Below are 21,266 nucleotides of genomic sequence, written 5' to 3'. Positions count from 1 at the left end.
TTGCTGCCTGTTTTCTCCTGTGGGATTTTGGTGGTTTATTGTCTCACCTTTAGGTGAATTTATTTTTGTGTATGATGTAATAAAATGGTCCAGTTTCATTCTTCTGCATGTCAGTGTCCAGTTTTCCCAGCACCATTTGTTGAAGATACCGTCTCTTTTCCATTGGATACTCTTTCCTGCTTTGTCAAAGATTAGCTGGCCCTATATTTGTGGGTCCATTTATGGGTCTCTACTCTATTCCATTAATCTCTGTGTCTGTTTTTTTCTTTTTTTCCAATACCATACTGTCTTGATTGCTACAGCTGTGTTATACGGCTTAAAGTACAGAATTGTGATGCCTCCAGCTTTGGTTTTCTTTTTCAACATTACTTTGGCTATTTGAAGTCTTTTGTGGTTCCATACAAATTTTAGGATTGTTTGTTGTAGTTCTGTGAAGAATGCTGGTGTTATTTTGATATTATCATGCCATATGCAAATAGTGAATGTTTTACTTCTTCCTTCCCAATTTGGATGCCTTTTATTTTTTTTCTGGTCTGACTGCTGTGGCTAGGACTTGTATAATCATGTTGAGCAAAAAGTGGCAAGAGTGGACACCCTTGTCTTGTTCCTGATCTTAGGAGAAAAGTTCTTAATTTTTCACCATTTTTTAATGATGTTAACTGTGGATTTTTCATTTATGGACTTTATCATCTAGAAGTATGTTCCCTCTACACCTACTGTGTTGGGTTTTTTTCATGAATGGATGTCATACTTTGTCAAATGCTTTTTCTACATCTGTTGAAATAATCATATCTTCTTTATCCTTTCTCTTATTGATGTGATTCATCACATTGATTGCCTTACAAATACCGTATCATTCTTGCATGCCAGTATTAAATGTCAGTTGATTATGGTGAATGATTTTTTTAAATTTATTGTTAGATTCTGTTTACTAGTAGTTTGTTGAGGATATTTGTGTCTATGTTCATCACAGATATTGGCCTGCAGTAGTTGTTGTTGTTGTTGTTGTTCTTCTTCTTCTTCTTCTTCTTCTTCTCCTTCTTCTTCTTCTTTTTGTAGTGTCTTTTTCTGGTTTTGGTATCAGGGTAATGCTGGCCTCGTAGAATACACTTGGAAGCTTTTCTTCCTCTTCTTTTTTTTTTTTTTTTGAAAAAATTGAGGAGAATAAGCAGTAACTCTTTAAATGTTTGGGAGAATTCACCTCTGAAGGCATTTGATCCTGGACTTTTGTTTGTTGGTAATTTTTTATTACTGATTTAATTTCATTGCTGAGAATCAGTCTATTCAAATTTTTTGTTTCTTCCTAATTCAGCTTTTGGATATTTTCTAGGAATTCATCTATTTCTTTCATGTTGTACAATTTGTTGGCATATAGTTGTTCATAATATTCTCTTATAATCCTTTATATTTCTGTGATGTTGGTTATATCTCCTCTTTCATTTCTAATTTTGTGTTCTCTCTCCCTCCTTCCCTTCCTCCCTACTCCTATCTCTCTTTTGTCTGATGAATCTAACTAAAGTTTTATCAATTTTGTTGATCTTTTCATAGAACCAGCTCCTGGTTTCATTGATTTATTATATTGTTTTATTTTTGGCTTCTATTTTGTTTGTTTCTCTTCTAATCTTTATTATTTCCTTCCCTCTACTGGTTGTGGATTTTGTTTGTTCTTTTTCTAACACTTTTAAGTGTAAGGTTAGGTTGTTAATTTGACATTTTTCTTGCTTCCTAAGATAGGCCTGTATTGCTATAAACTTCCCTCTTAGAACAGCTTTTGCTGCATCACAAAGGATTGCATCCTTTATGCAATTAGGATTACTTCCTTTATGGAAGTATGGGTTACCTCCTTTATGTTTGTTAATATCTGCTTTTTGTATTTGATTGCCCCCATCTTGGAGCCATAAATATATGTAATTGTAATTGTTGTTATTGTTGGATTGTTCCCTTTATGATTATATAGTGTTCTTCTTTGTCTTTTGTTACAATCATTGTTTTAAAGTGTATTTTGTCTGATATAAGTATTGCTCCCTGGCTTTCTTTTCACTTCCATTTGCATGATAAATGTTTTCCATCCCTTTACTTTCAATCTGCATGTGTCTTTAGGTCTAAAATGGATCTTGTACACAGAATATAGATGGATCTTGCTTCTGTTCATTTATCCCTTCCATCACTCTATAGAACCTGGAGCATTTTGATACTCCAATCTCACTGATCCACTATATGGACAACATCATATTAATCAGTTTGGTTACACAGAAAGTGTCAAGAACCCTAGATTATCTGATAAGACACATGCACATGACAGGGTAGAAGAGAAATGCCAAAAATATTCAGGAGGTTGCCTTAGTCAGGATGTTTTTACATTTCCATTGGTTAGGAGCATGCTCAGACATCACCGTCATCTATAGGAACAAACTATTGTATCTTTCACCTCTTATCACTAAGAAAGAAGCCTTTTTGGATATTGGAGACAACATGTAACACCATTGAGAATTCTGATATGATCCATGATCTGTTCAACAGGTGACATTGAAGGTTAACAATTTTTTTTTTGAAGGCTCACAATTTTTACTGGGGCCAAGAGCAAGACAGAACTCTGCAGCACATTTAGGCTGAAGTTCAGCAGCCCCACTTCTCAGACCATAGGATTTTGGAGATACAGTTGTGTTTGGGAGATACAATGGTATTAATGGTAGATAAAGAATCTATGTGGACTCTGACAAGTCATAATATAAGGGTCCCAGGATAAACCCATAAAGTTTGCAGCAAAGACTTCTTCAGAGAGCTAGTCACAATTCAAAACACAGCTCCAACTGTCTGAGGCAAGAAATAATCAACTTGTACAGGCAGAGCAGCAATCCATTCTATTAAGAGAATAGTATTTTTGGAGTTGCCTAGAGCAACTACAGAGGGCACAAATTACGCTAGCTTTTGTCTCAGAGCTTATTTGGCTTATCTAATTTACATGAATGTCCTTCCCTCTCCTAACACCTGTGGATTCAAGAAAGCTCCCTTTGATTAGATAAAAGGGGAGGAAGAAGCTTGGGTGTATGAATGAGTGAGTTAGCTCATGATGTGCAAGGTAGAAATGGACTGTTACCTCATTGCAGCCTCAATCATGGGCTAACTGCAAAGATGGAGACAATGCTCTGAGCAGTATATCTGGTCATCGACTTGGTGTAAAGAGAGGATTAGTAAGATTTGAAAATCAGAGGCAAAAAGTATATGAATACCCTAATGGGATTTGGCACAAAGCATGCAGATCTTCACAGTTCACATTAATGCCCACCTCAGAGCATGTGTCAGAGAAGAGGGGGCAATGAACAACCAGGCAGCTAGAAGTCATGACTTCTAGAAACTTTGATTGTATGTGAGAGATATCTAGAATGACTGGTAAAGGAGGGAGATGAAGTGCATGATTTATAGTTTCTGGACCAACTGCAGTAGCAGGAATATCTTAAATCCCTCTTTAGAAATTGTAACAGGCATTATCTAGAAGAACCAGTGGCAGGACAGAGCTAACTTGCATAGGGAATGGGAATATCTGACCAGCACAGTGGTAAACTAATGCAGACATGGTCGGTGCCCTGCACTTCCATTACACACCAACACTGTTCTGCAGACACCTGGGACTCTGCCGGGGAGTGCCCTCTGGCTGTGGAAGCATGCTAGATTCCTGGTTTGGGCAGAACCAAAAGTATTGGGGGGTTAAAAATTTGAGAAACAGTTTGCAAATAATGATGGATAAAAGTTATGGCAATATCTTTCCAGTTCTTTGAATTATCACTTGTATCTGTCTGCTACCACAGTCTTGTCCTGATTTATCCTGGTGGACATAGCTTTCATAATGATACTAGAAGCAAGTTATGTTACATAAGATCCCTGCATGTATGCTGTAAAGATATTTGAGATATTAGTGAGGTCTCATTGGATTCAATTGTTACCTCTATAGGTATTGAGGTATGTAAATCACTAGGGAGCACCTAAGAAACATCAGAGGTTAGACTTAAGAGAATAATAATAATTTTAGATGTTACTGAAATTTTTTGGAGGTAAGATGGCAGAGGAATAGGGCAACCATAAGCTTGCCTCCTCCCTCAAATTCAGCTAGATAATTATCAAATCATTCTGAACACTCAAGAAATTGATCAGAAGTCTTAGAGAACAAGGCTGTACATCTACAAATCAAAAAAATGACCCACAGAAGGTAGGAACTGTGTAGAATTTGTGAGAGAAAAGACCTGGGAGCACTCCCCAGGCAAAGGAACCCTGACTGAGGTGGGAGTAGCACATGAGGAGGAGGAGAGAGAAAAAGCACTGGGGAAAAAAAAGTGAAAACACACTCAGAGGACTGCACAAGAAAACTATTCCCCAAAACCTTTGACAGGGAAAAAGGAGAGGGTTAGTGTACTTCCAGTTTTCTATAAACAGCAGAACACAGATTCTGAAGTTTTGGAGGCCTGCAAAATTATCAGGTTTGCACCTGGGAAACTGAATAGTGGGAGAGTAGACCTGAGCCCTGCAGTAGGCAGCCTGAGGATCCCTAGGGTCAAACAGAGAGAAGCAGTTCCCCTGCTGGGAGTGCTTTCAGAATTAGTGATGCAGCCTCTCCATGGACACAGGACCCTGTGGGCACCATCGAGATGTGCCACTCACCATTTTAGGAAAAAAGATGCTGGTTGAAGGCAGTAATCCCTTGCCCCAGTTGTGTGTTGCAATTTACTGTAAACTGGCCGTCTGTGTGGTCATGTGGCTGTCTTCTGTGACAAGCTGTCACTGGATACAACGCAGAGAGACCCTCTCCTAGATGACGAGTGCAGTTCTGTGCTGTGCGGGCCTCTGAAGTGTGGGGTTTTGAAACATGGTCATACCTGAGATAAAACATAGAAGTACTGTGCCATTTGGTAGGCAGACAGCTCAGACACAGATGAGGTGAGGTGGGGATCTGACAGAAACCAGGGACATGGGCTCATCACTGAGCATCTGTGATAGCTTACTGAAGAGGGGCAGCGTGCATCCCCTTAAGCCATTTTCTCCCTGTACCCTCCAGCTTGATCCACCTCAGTGAGCTAAACAGCAACACCAATGGAGAACAGAGCTGCTACACCAGGTCCCACCCCCTGCACCCTGCAGGCACATCTCCACTAGGGCAATTACATCTAAGAATCAGAACATGCATGTACCCCAGAAGACCAGCACAAACCCTTTGCCTACACCAAGTCTACTGATCATAGAGTGTTGTAGAGCTTCAGCTCTAGAAGAAAAAGGATCTTGTGTCATTTGGCATTTGTTTTTATTTTTGTATTTGTTTTGTTTGATACAAAAAGAGCAATTTTTAAAATTTTATTTATTTTTTATTTAAAAAAATTTAAATTATTTTTTATTTTTATATCTTTTTTAAATTTTAATTTTTTCTTCTTTTTCTTTTCTTTCTTTCTACCTTTATTTCTATCAAGCTTCTCGTAACAAGCAAAATAAAACAGAGCTAAGATCTAGCTATGTATTTTCTTTTATTTTTTAAATTTTTCTTCAATTAAAAAAATTTTATTTTTTTTTATTTTGCTTTTTTCCCTTTCTCTCCAAAATGACAAGAAGGAGGAATTCACCCCAAAAGAAAGAACTGGAAGAAATGATGACCAGAGAGTTAATCAATGCAGATATAAGTAAGATATATAAGTCTAAATTAGAACTTTAAACAATATTAAGGATATTAAGTGGGCTTGAAAAAAGCATAGAATACACTAGAGAATCCCTTACTGCAGAAATAAAAGAACTAATATCTAGTCAGGCCAAAATTAAACATGCTGTAACTGAGATGCAGTCCCAAATGGAGGCAATAAAAATGAAGATGGATGAAGCAAAGAAGTGAATTAGTGATACAGAACATAAAATTATGGAAAATAATGTAGCTGGAAAAAAGAGGGAAAATAAAGGTCATAGAATGAGAAGGCAGACTTAGGGAACTCAGTGACTTATTAAAATGTACTAATAGTCACATCATAGGAGTCCCAGAAGATGAAAACAGAGAAAGAGGGACAGAAGGTTTATTAAAACACATTATAGCTAAAAACTTCCCTAATCTGAGGAAGGACACAGACATCAAAATCCAGGAAGCACAGATAACTCCCATTAAATTCAATGAAAGCCAACCATCACCAAGGCATATCATAGTCAAATTCATAAAATACACAGACAAGAAAAGAATCCTGAAAGCAGCAAGGGAAAAGAAGTCCTTAACCTACAAGGGAAGACAGATCATAGCAGCAGATCTATCCACAGAAACATGGCAGGCCAGAAAGGAGTGGCAGGGAACATTCCATGTGTTGAATCAGAAAAATATGCAGCCAATAATAATAATAATAATAATCCTTATTTTATTATTTATTTATTTCTTAAGAATTCTTTATCCAGCAAGATTGTCATTCAGAATAGAAGGAGATAAAGAGTTTCCCAGACAAACAGAAACTAAAGGAGTTCATGACCACTAAACCAGCCCTGCAAGAAATTTTAAGGGGGTATTGCTGAGTGGAGAAAACAAACAAACAAACAAAAAATATCAAAGCAACAACAGCTAGAAAGGACCAGAGACCATCACCAGAAACACCAACTCCACAGGAAACACAATGGCACTAAATTCATATCTTCCAATAATCACTGATTGTAAATGGACTAAATGCTCCAATAAAAAGACATAGGGTAACAGAATGGTTAAAAAAAAGATCTGTCTATATGCTGCCTACAAGAGAGTCATTTTAAATGTAAAGACAACCACAGAGTAAAAGTAAGGGGATAGAGTACTATCATGCTAATGGACATCAAAAGAAAGCTGGAGTAGCCATGCTTGTATCAGACAATGTAGATTTTAAAACAAAGACTGTAACAAAAGTGAAGAAGGGCATTGTATCAGAATTAATGGATCTATCTATCCATCAAGAATATCTAACAATTGTGAATATTTATGCCCCAAACTTGGGAGAAATCAATAATATAAATCAATTAATAAGAAACAAAGAAACTCATTGATAAAAATATAATAATAGTAGAGGACTTTAACACCCCACTTATAGCAAGGGACAAATCACCTAAGCAGAAAATCAACAAGCAAATAATGGCTTTGAATGACATGCTGTACCAGATGGACTTAACTGATATATTCAGAACATTCCATCTTAAGGCAGCAGAATATGCATTCTTCTCAAGTACATATGGAACATTCTCCAGAAGAGATCACATACTGGGTCACAGATCAGCCTTGAACAATTATAAAATGATTGAGATCATACCATACATATTTTCCAATCATGATGCTATGAGAATTCGTCAATCACAAGAAAGAATTTGGAAAGCCCTCAAATATATGGAAGTTAAAAAACATCCTAATAAAGAATTAATGGGTTAACCAGAAAATTAAAGAAGAAATTAAAAAAATACATGGAAGCAAATGAAAATTAAAAAAAAGCAAACAGCAAGTCCAAAACCTCTGGGATGCAGCAAAGGCAGTCCTAAGAGGGAAGTATATTGTAATTCATGCCTATATCAAGAAGCAAGAAAAACAAAACTGGAGGCATCATGATTCCATATTTCAAGCTGTATTACAAAGCTGTAGTTATCAAAACAGCATGGTACTGGCACAAAAAACAGACACATAGATCAATAGAACAGAATAGAAAACCCAGAAATGGACCTACAATTATATGGTCAACTCCTCTTCAACAAAGTAGGAAAGGATATCCAATGGAAAAAAGACAATCTCTCCAACAAATGGTGTTGGGAAAACTGGATGGTGACATGTAGAAGAATGAAACTCTACCCTTTTCTGACACCATACACAAAAATAAATTCAAAATGGATCAAAGACCTAAATGTGAGATAGGAAACCATCAGAATCCTACAGGATAAAACAATCAGCAACCTCTCTGACCTCAGCTGGAGCAACTTCTTACTAGACACATCACTGAGGCCAAGGGAAACAAAAGCAAACATGAACTATTGGGACTTCATCAAGATAAAATGTTTCTGTACAGTTAAGGAAACAATCAACAAAACTAAAAGCAGCATACGGAATGGGAGAAGGTATTCTCAAACAACATATCTGATAAAAGGTTAGTATTAAAAATCTATGGGGCACCTGGGTGGCTCAGTCGGTTAAGCATCCGACTTCAGCTCAGGTCACCATCTCGCGGTCTGTGAGTTCGAGCCCCGCGTCGGGCTCTGGGCTGATGGCTCAGAGCCTGGAGCCTGCTTCCGATTCTGTGTCTCCCTCTCTCTCTGCCCCTCCCCCATTCATGCTCTGTCTCTCTGTCTCAAAAATAAATACACGTTAAAAAAAATTTTTTTTTAAAAAATAAAAATCTATGTGGAATTTATCTAACTCAACACCCAAAAAACAAAAATCTAGTTAAGAAATGGGCAGAAGACATGAACAGACACTTTTCGAAAGAAGACATCCAGATGGCTAACAGACACATGAAAAGATGTTCAACTTTGCTAATCATCAGAGAAATACATACCAAAACCACAATGAGATAGCCACCTTACACCTGTCAGAATGCCTAAAATGAACAACTCAGGCAACAAGAGATGTTGGCAAGGATGCAAAGAAATGGGAACCCCCTTGCATTGTTGGTGGGAATGCAAACTGGTACAGCCACTCTGAAAAACATCATGGAAGTTCTTTAAAAAAATTAAAAATAAAACTACTTGATGTCCCAGCAATTGCACTACTAGGTATTTATCCAAAGGATACAAAAATGCTGATTCAAAGAGGCACTTGCACCCCAAAGTTTATAGCAGAATTGTCAACAATAGCCAAATTAAGAAGAGCCCAATGTCCATTGACTGATGAATGGATAAAGAAGAGGTGGTGTGTGTGTGTGTGTGTGTGTGTGTGTGTGTGTGTATAATATTCCATACATATATATACATACACAATGGAATATTACTTGGTGATCAAAAAGAGTGAAATCTTGCTACTTGAAACAATGTGGACAGAACTAGAATATATTATGCTTAGTGAAATAAGTCAATTAGAGAAAGAGAAATATATGATTTCACTCATATGTGGAATTTAAGAAACAAAACAGATGAACATAGGGTAAGAGAAGGAAAAATAAGATAAAGTCTAGCTGTTTTCTTTTAGAAAGTTTCACAGAACTTCTTTTTGTGAACTGATTAATTCTGTTACATTTCAGAATCCAGAATCATCTTATAGAAATCTAATAACAGAGATATTCCTATTAAATCATGCCAACTTATGGCAGCCTTTGGCAAGTTTAGTCAGTTGTGAAGAGTAAGGTTGAATAACATACATACAATATAGCCATATAGTGGAACAGTGGTCATGACATGTGGTGAGGGCAAGAACATAATTAGTGATGTCAGTGGAGATGATTTTGTCAAGTTGGTTTAGAAAGTCCATAGGAGTTAAAGCACAGGTATGATACAATAGTACTTGATAGTGTTTAGAATATAAGCTCTGCACTGGGCCTTGGTTTTTCCTTCTAGCTGAATCCAATCACTACACACACACACACACACACACACACACACGTATACTATACACACACACACACACACACACAAACATGTATATATATTTATGTATATCATATATTTCATCAAGACTTGGGAAGTTGAGGATCAAACATATTTAGGGTTAAGAATTCTTAAGACTTGCTCCTGAATCTGCTTTTTCCCGACCCCATAGATAACAGGGTTGAGTGCAGGTGGTACAACCATATGTAGATTGGCAAGAAATATATGAATATATCCAGGGATGCTATGACCAAAGTGGTGGGTCAGAAAGGGAAAAATGCTGGGATGTAGAAGATGAGCATGACACAGATGTGGGAGCCACAGGTGTTGAGAGCTTTGAATCGGGCATTCCACGATGGTAAACAAAAGACTGTATAGAGTATTTTCATGTACAAAAAACCAATTACAATAAGGTCAATGAATCCCACAGAAAAAGCAACCATACCAAGTAAATTATTGGTCCTGATACTGGTACAGGAAAGACGGTCAATGCCCATGTGCTCACAGTAAGTGTGGGGGATGATATGGGCACCACAGAATGACAACAACAAGATGAGGAATACAAAAGGAATAACAAAGATTAAAGATCTCACGATCATGACTATACCTAGAATGGTCACCACCTTGTTTTTGAGAGGCGATTGCAGGTGACAACACAGCGATCTATGGCCATGACTGTCAGTATCCCAGACTTGAGGCCAGTGCACAGATGAATCATAAACATCTGTGCAAGGCAGGCACCAAAAAGAATTTCCCTGAAATTGAACCAAAAGATGCCCAGCATCTTGGGAATAGTGGCAGAGGACAGGCTTAGGTCAGTGAAGGCCAACATTGCCAGGAAGTAAAACATGGAGACTAGGCTCAGTCTGAATTATAAAGAGGATTATAACATTCCCCAGGAGTGCAATCAGATATACAATACAAAAGGGGAAACCAATCCAGATGTGAAAAATTTCCAGGCCTGGAATCCCCAGCAGGACAAAGGAAGAAGGATGGGATCGAGTAGTATTATGATAGGCCATCTTCATGGTTGCTGGTAAGTTTTTTCACATTGTGTCAGGACTCCAATCTCATTCATGTCATTCTTTCAAGCCATGGAGAGACATGGAATTAATTATCCACCTTAATCCTTAGCAGAAGACCCTGGAGTGAAAAGTGATAAATGATTTTAAAAGCTCCCAAATACAGAACTCACCAGATTCTGGACATCTTGTTTTTCTGTCCAAGATACATCCCAAACTTGATACTCTGCAAATAGTCTTAAGAATGATGTAAAATGATGTGCTTACATTTTAGAGGAACTTCTGTAATGTTACAATGGAGAATGGGTTGCAGGGGCAATTGGAGTTTGATACAAGTAGGGTGAACGATGATGCTAGCCTGATCTAAATAAATGATTAGGGAGATGGAGAGGTGAAGGAATATGTAGTAAATTGACAGAGAACAGTATTTGATGTGATTTGGGGGATGAAAGAAAGCAATAGGTCACGTTTAACTTCCAGAATTCTGTGTTAGGCAAATGAGCAAATATTGCTGCTATTCAGTGAGATAGAGAACATAATGGGAGTGATTTTTGTTTGCTTTAGTTTATGAGAGTAGGTGTTGACATTAGTCCTAAAATAAATAGATATGAAGTTCGTTTTGAATCAAGTAGTAATTCTCAATAGGCAGAATATCAGTTAAGTTCCCACTATTGTTGAAACTCAGTTTTAGGGCTTCAGTGAGCTTATAAAGTACCAAAAATCTATGCATGTGCCTGTAGGAACCATAGGATTCATGTTGTGATTAAGACTATCATATTTTTTCCCCATGTTCATAATATTTAATCTCTGGAGAGTCATACTGGGGAGAATATCACAATAGTAAATGAATGTCTGTATCTTCAAAGCCCCCTCAGGTAACTAAAGAAGAAAGAGGTAGAGACAAGAGCCATTCTCAAAGATGACAAATCAAACGTCTTCAGGAAAAATAATCTCATAAATATGTTATATGGGGATTCATGTATTTTCTCTATTTGTCCACCTGCCTGTATAACTGTGTTAAAATATGTTGTATAATATTGACTAAATCAAACAAAATAATACAGCAGGTTAAATGTTGTCTGTGGGACTAAGGCATGGACATATTTTAGTGTGGGCATTATTCTGTGTAGCATATCTGCTATATTCCTTTCCTTTCTAAGCTACTATTACAAGCTGAAATATGAATAAGAATTCAACACTGGGGTTTTAAAAGAGCCTGTTTTATTGTGCCTACTCAGTAAAAGGAGAGTGTGGCAATGTCAACTACCCACATCATTCATGTCATCCAAATCCCCCCTTTGACCTCAATGTCCGAGTGTTCTTCCTTGGAGTGGATGTCATTACAGGACAATTATGGTTGTGTCTCCTCTTAGAGTATGTTTTAGCTGATATTCTTCACCCCCAGCAGTTCAATTATTTGTTTAATGGAAAGTCAGAGAAGTCAGACTCAGTCCCAAAGTGTCATCTAAATAAGCAGAACACAAGATAACAGCAGCGTCAAACTTCTTATAGTACTTTTCCTACTTTCCCTCCACCATAGGTGTGAATTTATTTCTCAGTAGATTTCCTTAGGTTGCTACATCAGAAGAAGGAGTTTACTTCTCACTGACCTACATACTCCTAAAATCAGTTTATTTCAAAGGTGGTCTAATTGGGGTGCCTGGGTGACTCAGTCTGTTAGGTGTTGACTATTGATTTTGGCTCAAGTCATGATCTCATGGTTCATGAGTTTGAGCCCCACATCTGGCTCCATTGCGGAGCCTGCTTGGGATTCTCTCTCCCTCTGTCTCTGCTCCTCTCCCATTCATTCATTCATTCATCATTCATTCTCTCTCTCTTTCTTAAAATAAATAAATAAACTTTAAAAAAAAGGTGATCTAATTTTTATGGGCTTAAATGCTTTGTTTTGTGTGTTGAAATAAAATCTAATCACACCTGAGATTTAAAACATTTGGATGATTATTCATGATTACCCAAGGCAAATTGGTTTATTTCACTTCCTTTTCCCAGTGTTTATTTGCCCTCTATAAACACTGGTAGTTGCTCTTATTTTATTACTTTTAGTATGAAATAAACCCAAAGTTAAATTTAAGAAATCCCTTCCAGAGGTGTTTTTCTTATCAAAGCATAAGATTTGAAAGGGGGAATAATGTTGTCATACGAGAGTTAAATAGTACAATAAATGCTATGATGAGAACAGAGATATCTAAAGACACCTAAATGGGGTGTAACAATATTCAGGAAAGCAAGGCTTGAGTGTGTCTTAATTGCGCCTAGCTACAAAAATAACAAAAGAATGTCCCACAGTTAGGCAATCATATAAATTTATGATTTATATGTAATCATATAAACACAGGAAAGAGAACAATAGATCACATATTAGCCCATACATAGATATTGAGAGTATACTTACTGTGGTTAAATAAGCACTCCCTTTAATGCAGGTGTGCTTCTATGGATTCGGCTTGTTTAGTTGTTTTCTGAGATGAAATTGTTAAAAATCTTATTTTCATACAAATGATTAGGTAGCATCAGAATTGCCACTGATGAAAATATTCATCTAGCAAAAATGGTGACTGTACAAAGAGCCAGATTTCAGTAAGCCTAGAATTTTGAAATGAGAGACAGGTTGGTCCTTTTCAATTGGCTTGAAGCATGCTAATGCTTCACAGACAATGATCTCAGCTATTATGACCAATATCCAGTGCTCAACACAGCATTGGGCACAGAATGGCAGAACTACTCCTTCTAAGCTTTGCAGTGTTGATGACTTTGTACAAATTAAGTTTATAAAAAGTTATAAAGATTGAATAAATACCTAACCAATTTTGCCTTTTTGGGAAGGCTGTCAGTACACCCTGCTGTTTCTAAGCATGCCCCTCATGTTATAGCTTTGGACCATGCACTTGGTGATGAATGGAGTTTTTGCATGCATTTTCTTGTAAGCTACATAGAAATTAGTCTTACTGACGTCACTCTGTCACTCATTTCTATTTGGATTACTCACTTTCTACCTAAGTGACGTTTAGCAAAGCCTCAGAAATGAAAATCTACAGTGCAGCAGGAAAGCTTTTAAATAGTAGCAATTGTTAATGAATGATACCAAAATTGAGTGGTTAGGGGTGGTGGGGGATAAACATGTTTGGAAAGTGTAGAGTGAACAAAATTGAAAATATTGTTTTGGGTGTACCTGGGTGGCTCAGTCGGTTGAGCATCTGACTTCTGCTCAGGTCATGATCTCATGTCTAATGGGTTTGAGCCCCACGTTGTGCTGTGCTGACAGCTTGGAACCTGGACCCTGGAGCCTGCCTCAAATTCTTTGCCTCCCTCTCTCTTTGCCCCTCCCCCACTTGCACTATGTCTCCCTCTCTCTGTCTCCAAAATAAATAAACATTGAAAACATTTTTTTCAAACATCAAATAAGCAATTAAATTATAATTCAATATTAAAATAATTTAAAAGAATTTACTGCATATCCTTAAGTTGTGATGATAAGAAATGCATGAAATTAGGCAGCTAAAATTTTAATTCTTAGGAGAACACAAAGTTATTATAATAGAAAGACTGGATGCCTCGGGTACTCTACGTGCTTTTGAGACATAAATGTTTCAAGTATTTATTTACTTAATACTTATTTACTTTGTAGCTGTTGTTATTAGAGGTAGGAATAGCTATGGTATATGCTGATGATAAAGAAACAGTTCTATTTTTGTAATGCTTATATTCTAAGTTAGCAAGGAAAACAAGCATGTAAAATAATTAAATTACTCTAGATAATAATAATTATGGAAATAAAATTAAGTAGAATTAAAAATCAACAATAAGAATAGAAACACATCAATTTAAAAAGGAAAAAAACCTAATAGGGAAAACGTTTAATATAAGACAACAAATGTTCAATAGCAAATAAAACATCATTAGTTACCAGGGAAATGAAAATTAATATCCAAAGTGATTCCATTTGACACTCCTGGAATGGCTAAAGTAAAAATGATTCACATTATCTTTGGTTGAAGAGGATATGAAATAACAGAAACTCTCATTCATTGCTAATAAGTATGTGAAATGTACAACGACTTTAGAAAACACTTGCCTGTTTCTTATGAAGTTAAAAATACATTTTCACTATTATTCAGCACCTTAATTCTTAGATATTTACCAAAGGAAATAAATATCCGGTAGACTTGTCAAAAAGACAATTAGATATATATGCCTGAAGCTCAGAAAAAGCTGAGCTGATTATATACATTTGGGAGTAATATAGCTGATTATATACATTTGGGAGTAATTAGTGTGTTTGATACATGTCGTCTGCATTGTATACATGGATGGAAGAATGAAGAGGAAAAACTATAAAAACAAGAATTAGCAATAGATATCCTAATTTATTGTTTTTCTGGAGGTGGTGTACCAATATTTTATGGTTCACCAAGTGATGATGAAAAACATAGGATTATGGTTGGCAATTCCACTCTGGAGTGTGTGTGAGAGAGAGGGTGGGGTGAGAATAAAGAAAATAAGAGTTACATTATCCTTAGTCGTTGGGTGTAGGGTAAAACAGATGGACACATCCTAGGTTTTCGTAACAGTTGGGATGCTCTATGCCATTGTCTCCTATTTTATTTTATTTTTTTAAATGTTTTAATGTTTATTTCTGAGAGACAGAGACATGGCACGAGTGGGGGAAGGGCAGAGAGAGAGGGAGACACAGAATCTGAAGCAGGCTCCGGGCTCTGGGCTCTGAGCCGTCAGCACAGAGCCTGACATGGCACCCAAACTCAGAGCTGTGAGATCATGATCTGAGCCAAAGTCAGATGCTCAGTCGACTGAGCCACCCAGGCGCCCCTCTCTCCTATTTTAAACATCCATTGAGAATAATTTCCTTTATCCCTTTTCCTTCTTTCAAGGACTTTGTAATAAATGCTTCTAAGTCATCTTACTCTTTCCACGATCTCTTCTTCTGTCCTTTATTTCTTTGCTCTGAGTTTCTACCATTATAGAAACTCCATTATACCATGGGGAGCCAACTCACCAGAGTTTTAGTAACTCTGCCATCTCCAAAAGGGTCACTGTTTGGATGCTACAACCTCTAGGGTTTGTGGAGTAATATTTATAGTGAGTAAGAATTTTAGTGATACTTTTATACTTCCCAGTTGCATTTGTTCCCTGGGGCTCCCAAGAGCTTGGAGGATGAGAAAAAGGAGTCCCTGCATTGCCAAGCTAAAGCTGACTCTTTCCTTGGGGTTGGTTTGGTTCAGTAATCCAGTCATGGTTTCGCATTGTTTGTGGGCTTTATACTGCCCAAGATGACACTGGGTGAGGTCACTTCATGAGAGCAACACATAGTGGTCAAAATGCAATAAGGAGTTCTGACTTATTTTATAAATCATTTCATCATTTTTACAAGTCTCTGCAGTAGACTCTGGGATATCAGAAATAGAAGCCATTTACCATTTAACAGGAAATAAAACTCAGAAAAATCAAGAGACAGAATTAGGTCATAGCAATCAGTGCCAGAAAGGAAACTAAAGTCAAAGACTACTGAATTCCTCACCCAGCACTCTTTCTAATGAATACTTCAGAGTATTCCCCTTTATTCACAGGTTATTTGTGCAGATTTGATCTCCGCATTTGTGCCACAAACTATGATAATAACAATGAGGCAGAGGTTGCTAGTTAGGCAGTTTACTATCATGTGATGTCTTAAATATCTATGATGAGTTCTAGCCCAATGATCATATTAATAGTATGCAGAAGGCCAGTGGTAAATTTCAGGTCCAACTCTAAAGCCCAGAGAATCAAAACCTCTGATGGTATAAGTCCCAGCCTAAGAGTAGGAGAAGACTGATGTCCAGCTCAGGCAGACAGGCAGGGAGGGGGAGGGAGGGAGGGAGAGAGAGAGAGAGAGAGAGAGGTCTCCCTTTACCTTTTTGTTCTATTCAAGTTCTCAATGGATTGAATGAGGTCCACCCACATTGGGGAAAACAATCTGCTTTACTCAATCTCCCAAATCAAATGCTAACTGCTTTCATTTTATTTAAATGTTTTTTATTTATTTATTTTGAGAGAGCCAGAGACAGAGACAGAGAGGAGAGGGGCAGATAGAGAGAGGAAGAGAGAATTCCACAGAGGCTCTAAATCCCACAAACTGTGAGACCATGACCCAAGCCAAAATTAAGAGTAGGACACTCAACCAACTGAGTCACCCAGGCACCCCAAATGCTAACATCTTTCAGAAACACACTCAGATACACAAAGAAATAATGTTTAACCAAACACCTGATAGCCCAATCAAATTGACATATAAAATTAACCATCACCCTGGGTGGAATGCAAAAACTAGGGAAATGGCCTTCAGAATCAAAATCAGTAGCATCCAGATATCTATTGCTCCAACACCATATATTGAAAAGGAAATTCCTTGCAATATCATATTTGTCATAAATCAGATCACAATATAATCATGTGTTTTTTCTTGTACTACCCATTCTGATCAATTGGTTTATTTACAAATATCACACTATCTTAATTAGGGAGTTTCATAAAAATTCTTGAAGTGTGTAGTCATATGTCTTATTTGTGAGATTCTTTGTGTTACCTTGTGCATTTGAAAATCAGCTTGCCAGTTGATGCAAAAATATCTGCTGAAATTTTTATTGGAATTTCATTAAATCTATATATCAATTTGGAGAAAATTAACACCATTGCATCACTGAAACTTCTAATCCACATATAAAATATATCTCGATTTATTCAAGTTTTCTTTATTTTTTCTCACCAACGTATTCTAGTTTCAATGCAAACAACTTGGGACATCTTTATTCCTAGGTATTTGATTTTTTGATGCAATTGTAAATGGTATTGACTTATGAATTTCATTTTCCATTTTTTTCTGGAGTTTGGAAATACAATTGATTTTTGTGTATTGAAGGTCTATGCAGCGATCTTACTAAATTTACTTATAAATTCAAATATTCTATTTATTGATACTTGTCAATTTTTCTATCCACAGAATGAAAGTTATTTGCAAATAATGACTTATTTACTTCTTTTCAATCTTTATACATTTTTTTCCAAGAATTTACTAATTCACCACTGCATATGATTGATATTCACTGTAGATTTGAGGAAGATAACCTTTAACAGATAAAGCAATTCCCTTATATTCTTACATTTATGAGATTATTTTTACTACCAGCTCATGGTGAATTTTTTTTTTGCATAATTTTCCTAGATCTGTTGAGAAATTTTTATTTTCCCTCCATTATTAAGGTTAATGAGGTGAATTAGATATAGATCAATTTTCAATGTTTAAAGCAACTTCTGATTCCCATAATAGACCTCACTTATTCATAATATATTTTTGGTTTTCTTGGGCTCAATTTCAAATATTTTGTTTAGAATTTGTATATCTAAGTTAATGAGAGATGTTGGCTTGTAATTTTCTTGTACGTAATTCCTGTCAGTGTTTATGCCAGGTTTACAAATATACTGGAATATATGCCAGGTTAAAAATATACTGGAAAGTGTTCCCTCTTTTTCTGTTTTCTGAAAGCATTTATGTTATTTCTTATTTCACTCTTTAGAATACTACCACGAAGGTAACTAGGCCCAGGCTTTTCTCTTTTAATTATGATTTCATCATCTTTAACAGATATAGAATAATGCAGATTTTGGGGGGAAAGTTGTATTTATCAAGGAATTTTTATACTGTGTCATTGTCAAATTAATTATCATAGTGGTTCATAGTGTAGTCTTAATATATTTTAAAATATCTGTAACTTTCAGTGTTTTTTTTTAAATACTAGATAATTTAAATTTGTGTTTTTTATTTTTCTAAAAGTTTATCTCATCATTTTTCTAAATATAACTTCAGCCTTGTTGATATTTTCTATTATATATATTCTTTGTTTTATCGTTTTTTGCTTATATTTGTACTATTTCTTGTCTTCTATCTTTTTAGGGCTTAATTTTTCTGATTTGCTGTTTTTTTTAGTTTTTTTTTTAATTGTAAGCTTAGCTCTATAGGTCAAAACTTCAGGCATGGCTTAGTTTGGTTTTCTGCTTCAGAAGTCTCCACAGAAGGCAATCAATTGTTGGCCAGGGCTCCAGTCTCATCTGAGGCTGTATCTATCTCTCTACATATCTATATCAGAGAAAGACAAATACTGTATGATCTCATTTATATGTGGAATAGAAAAAAAAACACAACAACTCATAGATACAGAAAACAGATTGGTTGTTGCCAGAGGTGGAGGGTGGAGGGCTCATGGAAATGGGTAAAGGTGGTCAAATTTTAAGTTAAAAATTTTTAAATAAAACAAATATATAAAATTAGTAAAATGATTTTTAAATGTGGTAATATACTAAATAAGGACACATCTCTTCTCAACAGCTATACTGATGCTTCTTTATAAATGTATGATCATTCTATGACTCAAATGTATTCTAGATTGCTTTCTATCTGCCACAAAATGCTGGGCATCAAATTAATATTTACAATATGCCTACTAAGTGCCAGATAGCAAGCTTATGAGGATATGAGAAAATTGGGATGTAACTCAGGAGTTTTATGTAACTCACTAGGTTATGCTAGTGCAAACAGCCAAAGTTGGGATCAGTAGTGTGGAAAGAGGTCAGGTTTCAGGAACCCAAGTGACATAGATTTATCTTGGCTCAATTGCTGTAATCTTGGGAATCATTTGACTCTGTGAGCTTTAGTTTCTTCATCTAGGGCCAACAGGAAAACTCCTCAGGGCAAATGTATAGGTAAAATAAGAATGTATATAAACTGTCTGGCACATTAGGTAGACACATGGAAATGAGAGATTGGAAAGTATGAAAGCAAAAGACACAGAGCTCAGCTAACTCAATATCTTGAAATTTTGATGACACCAATGTTATGAAATGTGATATAATAGACCCCAAAGAAGGCTCTTTCAAAATCCAACACTTCAAAAGTGCATGCAGAAATGCACCTCCCAAATATAGACAAGAACCAGATGTCTAGTGCCGCACCCCCCCAAAAAAGACATCCTAAAAAAAAAAGGTTCTTGTCACAAGAGTTGTAACTATCTGAGTTGATGGATATAAACTAAACATATTGTGGTAATCAGTTTGCAATACATCTATATAAAATCATCATGATGTATACCTTAAACTAATACAATGTTATATGTCAATTATATCTCAACAAAACTGGAAAAATAAAAGACAAAATGATACATAAAGAAAATACTGTAGAAATATTAAATTTCAATGTAAATTATTCACCAAAGATACATTTCAACACAAAAGATAGTAGGATAGTCCAATTGAGAATGTTATTCAAATGATGTTTGGAAAAATTATGGACTTCAAAGTCTCAAAAGAGAAGTCTCAGGTTGCTACTGTAAAATATTCCTTGGAAACATTGGACTAATGCATGACATCATTAAAGAGGGGATCCCAAAATAGTTCAATGCACTTATATGTGAAAGTCAAACCCTAAGGCTTCTATGCCCAGAAAACTGTTGACAGTTATGCCAGCCACAGCTCAGAATAGAGGCCTAATAGGCAGAATAGAGTTGGGAAGGGACTGTGCCAGAAATGTGATGGAAATTTCTAGGTTCCTTATAGGAGGTATATGGGATAATGTGAGGATTACAGTGTCATGAAGATGAAGATAATGAAGAAAAGAACACATAACACTTCAAACAGTACAACTCTTCCCCCTCCACTGCAAAAGCCCTAAAAATTCTCAATCTCCATCGTAAGCAAAGAAGCAAACAAACAAAAAACTTAAAAAAGAATCTTAGTAGGAAGGAAGGAAAGAAGGAAGAGAAAGAAAGAAAAGAAAGAAAGAGAGAGAGAGAGAGAGAGAGAGAGAGAGAGAGAGAATGAAAAAGGAAAGCCACCCAGAGAGGCTGCACAGATGGGAAATCTTAACAGGTTCTGGGGGGATCTGAGAAGCCAAAAGATGGCATATCTTCCATAGGTGCCAAATAATAGTGTCAAGAATGTCCAGAGTAATGGCGTGCCTGGGTGATTCAGTCGGTTGAGTGTCCAACTTCGGCTCAGGTCACAATCTCACGGTTTGTGAGTTTGAGCCCTGCATCAGGCTCTGTGATGACAGCTCAGAGCCTGGAGCCTGTTTCGGATTCTGTGTCTCCCTCTCTCTCTGCCCCTTCCCCACTTGTGCTCTGTCTCGCTCTGCCTCTCAAAAATAAAATAAATGTAAAAAAACAAACAAACACCTTTTTAAAAAAGAATGTCCAGAGTAAAGCTTTCAACCTCAAGAGCCAAAGTTCTGGGGTAACAGGTACTTCCACCCAATCAACCCCCGCAACACAAAAGCCATGTCTGAAATGGAAGGCAGGAGAGGCATCTAGGGGATATGCAGATCTCTTTAAGTATAAAGAAGTTTGTTTCTTTAATTGCCAAACACTCCCACTGTAATCCAGTTCCACTTGGCTAAGGCTTGGCAAGACCCTCAGATAAGGAGTAGTCAGGGAAAATTCCCAAGTTATCACAGAATCCAGGCAAGGAAGACTTCCTTTGAAGCAACAGGAAAAAGGATTCACAGAAGAAAGTTTTCATTGCTGTCTGATATACCAAGAAAAAAGAGAATCAGAACTCATTCCAGGATTGAAAAATGAAATTTCCCTTCCAACATGAAAATAATTGCTGACTTTTATTAGCAATTCCAAAGGTGGATCTGATCCTTTTTACCTC

At 36.5% G+C, this 21,266-nt stretch overlaps 1 pseudogene; it reads right to left on the bottom strand.

Annotated features, from left to right (window-relative positions):
- Positions 1 to 9,636: 9,636 nt before the first annotated feature.
- LOC122484285 lies at positions 9,637 to 10,553 on the bottom strand (annotated as a pseudogene).
- Between the last annotated feature and the right edge of the window lie 10,713 nt (positions 10,554 to 21,266).

Source organism: Prionailurus bengalensis, chromosome D1 (assembly GCF_016509475.1).
Source record: "Prionailurus bengalensis isolate Pbe53 chromosome D1, Fcat_Pben_1.1_paternal_pri, whole genome shotgun sequence".
NCBI lineage: Eukaryota > Metazoa > Chordata > Mammalia > Carnivora > Felidae > Prionailurus > Prionailurus bengalensis.
The sequence above is the reverse complement of the archived record's forward strand: the minus strand, read 5'-3'. Positions and strand labels throughout refer to the sequence as shown.